At 36.4% G+C, this 9,019-nt stretch overlaps 1 long non-coding RNA gene across 2 annotated transcripts; it reads left to right on the top strand.

The window, feature by feature from the left end:
• The first annotated feature begins 1,614 nt into the window (after nt 1-1,614).
• On the top strand, nt 1,615-8,804 carry LOC110461255. 2 transcript variants are annotated; one of them, XR_002464114.1, is made up of 4 exons: nt 1,615-1,747; nt 3,506-3,873; nt 5,483-5,635; nt 6,046-8,804. It is a non-coding gene; the product is annotated as an uncharacterized LOC110461255 (long non-coding RNA). The 2 variants fall into 2 exon arrangements; XR_002464113.1 differs by lacking the exon at nt 1,615-1,747 and adding an exon at nt 2,589-2,973.
• The last annotated feature ends 215 nt before the right edge of the window (nt 8,805-9,019 follow it).

The following is a 9,019-nucleotide window of genomic DNA, read 5'->3' as shown; positions in this document are numbered from 1 at the left end:
ATATGTTGCTTCTAAGGAAAATAAAGTAAAATTTCGTAATATCGAAAATGTCACGCTTGTCATAAAGTTTTGCGGTAAGGTTACCAGTATAATCATACTGTAGGTAAATGTTAAAAAATGATATGTTAGTAGTTCCCCGAAAATACAATTCTTCTAAGAAAAAACTCACTAAAATATTTGCATGTGCAATAAAATGGTCGAACAAGTTCGTAAAAACTAGTTGGTTTGAAATGGTCGATTCAAGGTTCACTGAAAGGTCTTCTAAGGCTGTCAAAGGTCAACACTTCATTGGTGCCTCTTCGTGAAAAAACAGTTAAGTACATCTAGTAAAATCCGTTTAGTTTGGTGATAAAGAATATGAGGAAAGTTTAGGATCGAACCAGGATGGTTTGTAAAAACTAGACGCCAATAGCAACATGATTCCACGTTATTCCACGAGGGTCATATAGTATATAATAAAGAAACAAATTCTTGTGAAGGAAAATGTAGAATAAAATTATAAGTATCCAAGATAAACCGCAAGGCCTTTCTGCCTTCTAGGGCTTCTTTAGACAGACTATATATATCTATAGTATGAAGAAACTCCTTTAATTGACGAGATGAAAGTATTGTTTGGATGCATATTACTTAAAAAGAATATAGGCAAAGAAATAATAACGCAGTGCAGACAAAGATAATTGTCAAATTTGACCTTTCAATATATGCATATTTATATTACCTTTCTGTAAATACTGCCGAAACATATATGAATTCTTTTGGGAGCTATTGTGGAGCGGGTTCAATTGTCGCGTCAGCGTTTTTCTTGGAAAGTTTCACTGCCCTACAATGTGGTCCATGTGTCCATCCAGAAGTTAATTCTTTCTTTGCACTTTTGACCTCTGCCACACTATGACATCCGGTTACCATCATACTTCCTTTGTGTTATTTACATCAGCATTTACGTTAGGTCAACCCTTTCACCCCTAGGTAACTTGAGTAGAATCTACCATAAATTCATCCGGATGAGTCCACTTTAGTCTACAGTGGTGAGAGAGTTAAGATCTATGGTAAGTTAGGACACACTATATATAATTATAGCTGATTGCAAAGGCTCAATTTTTTTAATAATTTAAATAATTTGAATGTTGTGTTAAATTTAGAAATAGTTCTGTTTGGCAATTCACATTTTTTTCCGTGGATCTTAACTATGTTTTTTTTTTTAGATATGTGCACAACTTTATTAAGTCCAGCAAGAGATTTTGAGCTCAAATTGTAAATACAATTGTGCATATTCTTATTGTCATTATAGTGATGTATATATATTTGGAGAAGGCGTTGATAAGTTATTATAACTTGTGCCTAATCCCTTGTCTACTTTCGGCAATAAACATGTTTAAACTACATTGCAAAGGTGATATTAAATGTGTTTCTTGAGACCTTATAACATTTTCAAAAACTATATAAGATGTATATAATAAAATAGTCAATTATTATTTACGTATTCGTTATATTTGCCCACGGTTCAATATCTAGGTGAACACCTGCGAGATAGCATACGAAATGTTTGTCCACCCTCTGTCTTAACCCTAGGTATGATAGATAACCGATGTCTTACGTATTAACAGATAAAAAAACCAGCCGGCATGATATGTGGGACAACACAGTTTACAGCCTTCTACATAACAACAACAACAATGGTCCAACTAGGTCAGTGTTCAACGAGCCTAGTTCTGGACGTTTGGTTACACTGACCGTGTTCACGTGTCAAGTAAGTTGAAAACATCGCCATTTTGTTCACGAGTTCTGTATAATACTCTATATGTTGTCACATAACACGATGTCAAGATTCACCCTACGTTTTTAAACAGGTAGCTACTTGTTCTCGTCAATTCGTTAAGAGACATGATATTGCTTTGTCCAATTCGTACTATACACCATAAAATTTTTTTTTTTCAATTTGAAAAACGACATCATGCCGGAAAATTAGCTTACGTTATGTCACCCCTATTAATATACATGGAGAGTGTTCTATTCCCTAGACCCTTTTGTACACACTTATGCTGCATATAACGGTTTATGTTGGGTAGAAGTTTGATTCTGCCTCGTTCCTTCCCTCAATTATAGACATACACTCGTGGGTTCTAAAGGACAAATGCTAATAAATATCACGTGTGACGAAAGCTTCCGCTTCCAGATTACGTTGGAATTCCGGATGGTTTCAATCCTGCTATGGTTTTCCTCAGGTGCGGTTATCTTGTTGTATATATATTATCAGAATGTTACTGTATTTAAACTATTTAAATCGGACGCTATATATGCAAGGCGAATGGGTTTCTTGTTGGAGCAGGTAAAATCCCAGAATAGAAATCTCTGAGGCTCTGGAATAAAACAGGTAAAAACTATTTTTCATCTTAACCCCCCCACCCCCCACCCCCTATTTTGCTGGTCATTTCATTACTCGTTTTGAATAAGCCTTCATGGCAGTCAATTTTCGTATATATAATGGTTTATGATTGCAATTGCATATTTTTCAATTTATTGAATGTGAAGTTATATAACACAAAACTCAATTTTGTCTTCATTCTCATAAAAAATGAGACAATCGAGAATAGTACTATATTCCACAGGCCAACGGAGCAAGTCGAAGATTTTTCTCAGCTTGATGTACTATTTCAAGTCACGATCGAGTCGAGATTCCCTTCCTGCTTCTTACACCCCTGAAGTTGTTTTGCTGATTAATGTTATTACAGAGTCGCCTGTTTGTGTACGATCGTGCGATATAGCGTGATGTGATCGAAGTCCAGTTGACTGCGATAACGTTACAAATCACACCACCATTTAACGTTAATATTGAGCCGAATCTCACTTAACCTGCCATTGTGCTAAAATGCCAGGTATGCTGATTCGTGGAGGCCCATAGGATCTATCGAACTGTTATATCAATCTCGGACTTCATGGTGTGTGTCTCGGGTACCTGTTTAGGATGAACTGGCGGTAAGCAGTGTATGTCAATCCTCACCTATATAAATAAACACAGACATCATGTGATCGGAATTCACTATTTGCTATATGTATCAGGATTTTCTATGTTGTTTTGGCGAAAAGATATCGTAAACTGGATGGTCTACCAAAAAGGGTTCAATCTACGCTAAGGGTATTTTGTAGTAATGTCCAAAAACGTTGATCTCAGTGTCTGTTATAGTTAACGATAGGTTCAAGGTGTCTGAGATTGATGTTTCCCTGGATGTTACAGGAGAAACCATGGTGGCCACAGATTTCATGTTTTACGTTTTATTTTAGTTTCTTTTTGTCTTTCATTGTCAACCTTCTGATCCACATTTTAACGGATGAGTTGACGCTGTGATGATTTTTTTAAGGTAAACATCATCCGTTGAAATAACGACGACATCAAGTTTTGTTTAAAATACCAATGCAATTAAATTGCTGTATTTTAGTATTCTTATTTACTTTCTTGTTTAATTTGACATAATATTTGTTTTCCACATTCTGCTCTTTTACCCTTCAGGTAATTTGTGATCATCAAAATGACCGCCATTATGGAGGGCACCACTTATGAACAAACGTCACTTCCTAATTGGACACAAGACGCCATGAACACTACTACAAATGGAACCATGACAACCACCGTCACTCCTCCACTTCCCGAAGTACACCATGATCTCATGTGGCTTGTTCCAACACTGTTCGGCATGGCGTTCTTCCTGTTGGGAATGGCCTGGTTCCTTTTCTATTGTATCAAAAAGTGTGAACTTGCTACCATTGCATTCTGTTACAGAAAGTTTGGTCTGTGTCCGCCGGACAAACGAAGTAAAATGTTGTACAACTCACTCGGGGAGGACCACGATACAGATTCAGATACGCTTTATCTAAGGGGTACGTTGTTGATAGCGATGACCAGCTATTCACGGCTGTTTATGTCTCCGAGAATGTATATTATATTTCTTATCATGTCACACCCGACGTTTTATGCCTATCGCATATATATATATATATATATATATATATATATATCATCACATAATCACCTGTTTATAAATTTCAATCGGTTTATCTCTAACATATGATTCTATTATTACTTTATTAATATATCACGACTGGATGCCCGCACATGACTAATAGGGTCTATCATATGTAGGTATGTAGGTATTATTCTATACGAGGGTGTAGAATTTTGGTCAGAACCAAGGTTTTGCTGAGGGTCTCACAAGAAATTGTTCACCCGAGGGTTGAATTTTCATACCCCCAAACTTACATGATGATTGACCGTTTTTCTCCCACTTCTTACACGAAATGGTAAAACACAACGTAGACAATACAAATGTAACACTAAATAAAACACAATTTCAAATAGCATGTAGGAGACAAGGCAATATTTTGAAAGAAAAGAAAAAGGACGGAACACCGAAAGTATACCTCAAATATAAGGATCCATGCATTTCTTTCAGTGCACTAATACTTATATATTTGTGAGGGTGGTGTCATTTGCTGGCAGCAAGATCGCCATAGCCAGTGAAACGTCGTTTTGACGGTCTGTCTTTAGTATGACGTCACAATATAACCCTGTTATCTCATTGTGACGTCATAATAGTAAGAGTTATACATTTTTGGGGATACACGTATCATCACACATGACTGTTTCGTATGGGACAAATATATCGTTCATATGTAGAAGTGGTAGAATGATTCAGGCTAAAACATTTTTAGGAATTCCTCTTCATTCTGTACAGACAAGCCTCTGTATATCAGCTATGCTAATAAAGTTATCCCATTACCCCGCAAGTGCTTGGAGGACTGATGGCACATTTTATTTTCAAAATTGACCAATCTAGAAGTTTCACAAACTTACCACTTTATATGGAAAAGGTAGCTTGTTTACGAGGCTCAACTGATGAAAGACGTCTGTATTATTGAATGATTGCATAGCAAAATACAGACAACACAAAAGTAACATAATATCAATTTGATGCTAATGTTCATTCTTAATAAATTCATGTCAACAGCTGGCACGTTCTATGAATGTTGTCTTTGAGCACAAAATGCACCAACACTTCAAAAAGACTGTTTTTCCATTGCCTGTCCCTTACATACATCGTGGTGTTTACACCCACTTGCCATTGAGAGTCACACCGGTAGAATTTCTGCTGCACTTTTCATGAAAATGAAATAAAAGTAGGGTAGATATTAATGCTTTATCCTGTCGAGGCGTTGTTCATGTTGCAAACTTGTGGTACGAAAGACAGTATTTGGAGGCACTGTTTTGTATCAATGGTAGGACCTACAATGCACCATACCCTTTTCACTCTTTTGACCTTACGCACCACCGTGAGTTCTAAATGGATGACACGGCCAAATGGTACAGTATCTGTTGATTTTGTTTGGCTTTCTGCATCTATAAACAAGTGTTTGGCTAGGTGTTTCCTGTCTTCTTGTATCTAATGGCTTTAGAGACCGTCTTGTATCATTGTTTTCATTGGCATTCCAGGTAAGTTGTTCACTGTGACCCCGAAGGATGAAAGCACGTACCCGGGGGTCCGGATTTCCATGCCAAACTACTCCACAATGTCCCAAGTGCCCGAACTTATCCTCGACGGACGGGTCCTCAAACCTCCGCCTCCTAAGACAGTCCAGTGAATAGGTACGGAATTAGGGGTTAGCTACTCGGTCAACATAAGTCCGTTCTACAACGTTGTGTCTGGCGTATTCAGACCACCCTGACTTCTATTACTTGTGACCAACTTGAAATCCACCTTTTATTATTTGCCATTTACATATCATATTTGATAAGAACTTCTTTAGTGTTCTGTTGTTATTAAACGCATATAATCAATCAAAACAGCTTTTACACGTCACTATTGTCTATGTATGTGCCCTAGTTTACACTCACCTCCTAAGCTAGAAAAACAAACCTTTGCCTGCAAATCCCCCAAAATTCCCATTTTGTTCTGCAAGAATATGCAAATTGCACGTTACATTTAGCAACAAAATATTTAGCAACTTTAGTTGCTTATAACATAAACTAAGGTATATTTCTTCTCCTTTTTGCAGATGTGACACCAAAGACGATACAGCATGCTTCTACATCAGAGGTCGAGTCCGGCACAGTCGCGTAACCACCGTTTTGTTTAGGAGGACATGTTTCAAGTCATAGTTTACTCAAATGGAATTTTGTGTTCATGAAGTTCACTTGCTATGAATTCACACACAAACGATATAGACGGTGTGTTTCTCGCGTGCTTTCATTCGCTTCATTGTTTGGACAAAACATGACAGGAGGACGTCCAACCCTTGAAGTGGAGAGCATATTCAAGTTAAAAGTTCAGGCGTGCTTCAATGGAACAATGTCTCAGAAATTTACCTGTTATGCCTTCAAACTCAACCGATATATATATCTTCGATACATATAAATGTTTTCCTTTGTTTGGACAAAACATGACATGGAGAACGATCATTGACGCGGAGGATACATTTCAAGTCGAAAGTCCAGATGTTCTCAAATGGAACAGTGTTTCAGAAATTCTCTTGTTATGTCCTCACCGATATAGACGGTGTTTTCTCGGGCGTTTGCTTATTTCTTTTGACGTTTCATTTGGACGTAACGACCCTTGCAGTTGAGGACATGTTTAAACGTTTGTCCATGTGTGCTGAAATGGGATTTTGTGTCATGGTGTTTTCCCATGTTTTCGTTTCCTTTGACAAGACAAAGGGACACCCGACCCTTAAAGTGGAGGACACGTTTAAAGTCAAAAGTCCAAGCGTGCTCAAATGCAACACTATTTCAAAATTTAACTCATTATGCTTTGAGACTCCATCGATATTGACGATTATTTTCCCGTGCTTTTGTCTCTGTTCGGCATGACAAGGGTAGGTCCTATCCTTGACACGTTTCAACTCATAACAAATGAAAGTGTTTAAGGAATTCATCTGCTGTGCCTTCACACATGACCGATATAGACAGTGCGTTTCTCCCGTTCTTTAGACAAAAACATTACCTTGGAACATAATTATGTTCGTTTTGCATCGTCTGGTGGAAGAATAAATGGTGAGGAGGGTAATGTTGTCTGTGTATTAGAACAATGGTGTTGAATGTCCATAGCTCATGACCTGGTTTGTGATCTGAACACACCTGCAGTGACGTCCGTATGGTAGGACATACCCGTGCTGAGCTCGATTCATCGTTTTCTTGTCTCTTACAGCTGCTTCACGTGTGATGTGACCCTTACTTTTATCTGGACGTACCAGACACTTGCTACGTTGGTATGTCGCCATGTGATGTCGCTTCCTGTATATTTCACTTGCTCATGTCCAATAATTGTTAAAATGGTATCAATAAGGTTATTAACATGGTTGACATGCTTGTTAACATATCAGATAGGGTTCATAATGAGGACTTGAAACACACTTTATTATTTGTATTTATTGTTTTATTTTAAACTTCATGAACAGCGTTTGAAACTATTTAATAATTTTCAAGAATTCATAAAAATCTATAATAGTAATGAGCAAATGAAACGAAGGGGTATTAAATATTTGTTTGCCAGTATCTGTAAAACGTTGCTATGAGCACATATGTTAAGGCTGGCAAAATAGATCAGATTGGCTACACGAAAAGCTTGCCATCGTTTATCTCCAACGATTTCCATTTTTTCATTTGTTTCATCATTAAAAATAAATTGGCCTACATTTTATATTATATTAATTACCATTGTAAAGAATTTGACATGTCATAATTGTTTTTTTCAGTTGAATAACAGCAACCATGGGAATTTAAACGGGTGTAATAAAACAATAGATGGGACTTTACCTAAGCGTTTTAAATCTTGCCGTTGAGTAACCAATAAAGTTAAATATATAACTTACAAAATATTCTTTGGTATCTTCCTTCAATATCACAAGGATCTGACGTGTTCAAACAAATATCAAGTTAATGAAGGTACGAGGAGAAAAGCATCTCTCCTTTTACATATTTCGTTTCCATAATACATTAACTTCCGATTTTGACAACATACCGACCAACACTCTTCATCACAAGAACGTGTTCGTGTGTTCGTTGTATCTTAACCACTTAAGTTAAATAATATGAATATATAAAAGTTAATGCATTATAAATATCCATCAAAAGTTTTCGCTACAAGGTGAATATAGTGATCTAGTACGATAAAGTTTATATTTTGTCACCTTCATTACTCCAGGGGTTACGCTCAGTTTCGCTCTCTGCATCCCTAGGATATGTCATAGCAAAATTGAAGGAACAAAGATAGCTTATTGATTAGTCTCAGTTAAAAACCCTTGACCAATCATTACGCTGATACCTGTCCATTGGAGATTACAAAGGAGCGACACCGAACTTCAAAGCCAAAACTTTATAATCATGAAAATGATTCGTATCGATATAGTAGCTCGATAACGCACATTTCATATCAATATTTCAACAAAACTAAAAGTCATACCGAATCTATTGTAAAATATATCGACAACTTTGATTGTTTTCTTAAACACATTATGTAATATCAACTAAAACAACACGAAGTCAACATCAGGTGAATAGTTATCTAGGATGATAAAGAGTGAAAGATAACTGATTTTGATAACTCCGGTACAGAGATGGAGTTCAGAACGTGCTTACACTGCAAATTTCTCTAGCACAACTCCAACCTGATATCACACCTGCATGTATATTAACAATTAGAGATATCAAAGTGGGATATTGTCAATAACTTTTTTGTTTAAATACTTAACCACATGTAATATTCGTATACATCGGTTCTGTGAAATTATATATGAACAAATAAAATCAATAATGTTTTTAAAATGCTTTGTTTTTGTTTATAATTGTATGTCCTCGTATCGTCATGTGAAGACGGGGAACAACATGCAGTCATTAAGATAAACAAATACCGGAAACACACTTATAGGTAATTAAAACCGGAAACACACTTATAGGTAATTAAAAGTAAATATCATTCCGATTTTAGCTTTACGATATTGATGCAAGGTGAAATATCTTTTTTTATTGTATTCG

The sequence above is a fragment of the Mizuhopecten yessoensis genome, unplaced genomic scaffold (genome assembly GCF_002113885.1).
Source record: "Mizuhopecten yessoensis strain PY_sf001 unplaced genomic scaffold, ASM211388v2 scaffold10591, whole genome shotgun sequence".
Taxonomy (NCBI): domain Eukaryota; kingdom Metazoa; phylum Mollusca; class Bivalvia; order Pectinida; family Pectinidae; genus Mizuhopecten; species Mizuhopecten yessoensis.
Note: the sequence above shows the minus strand (reverse complement) of the source record. Positions and strands in the feature narration are given on the sequence as shown.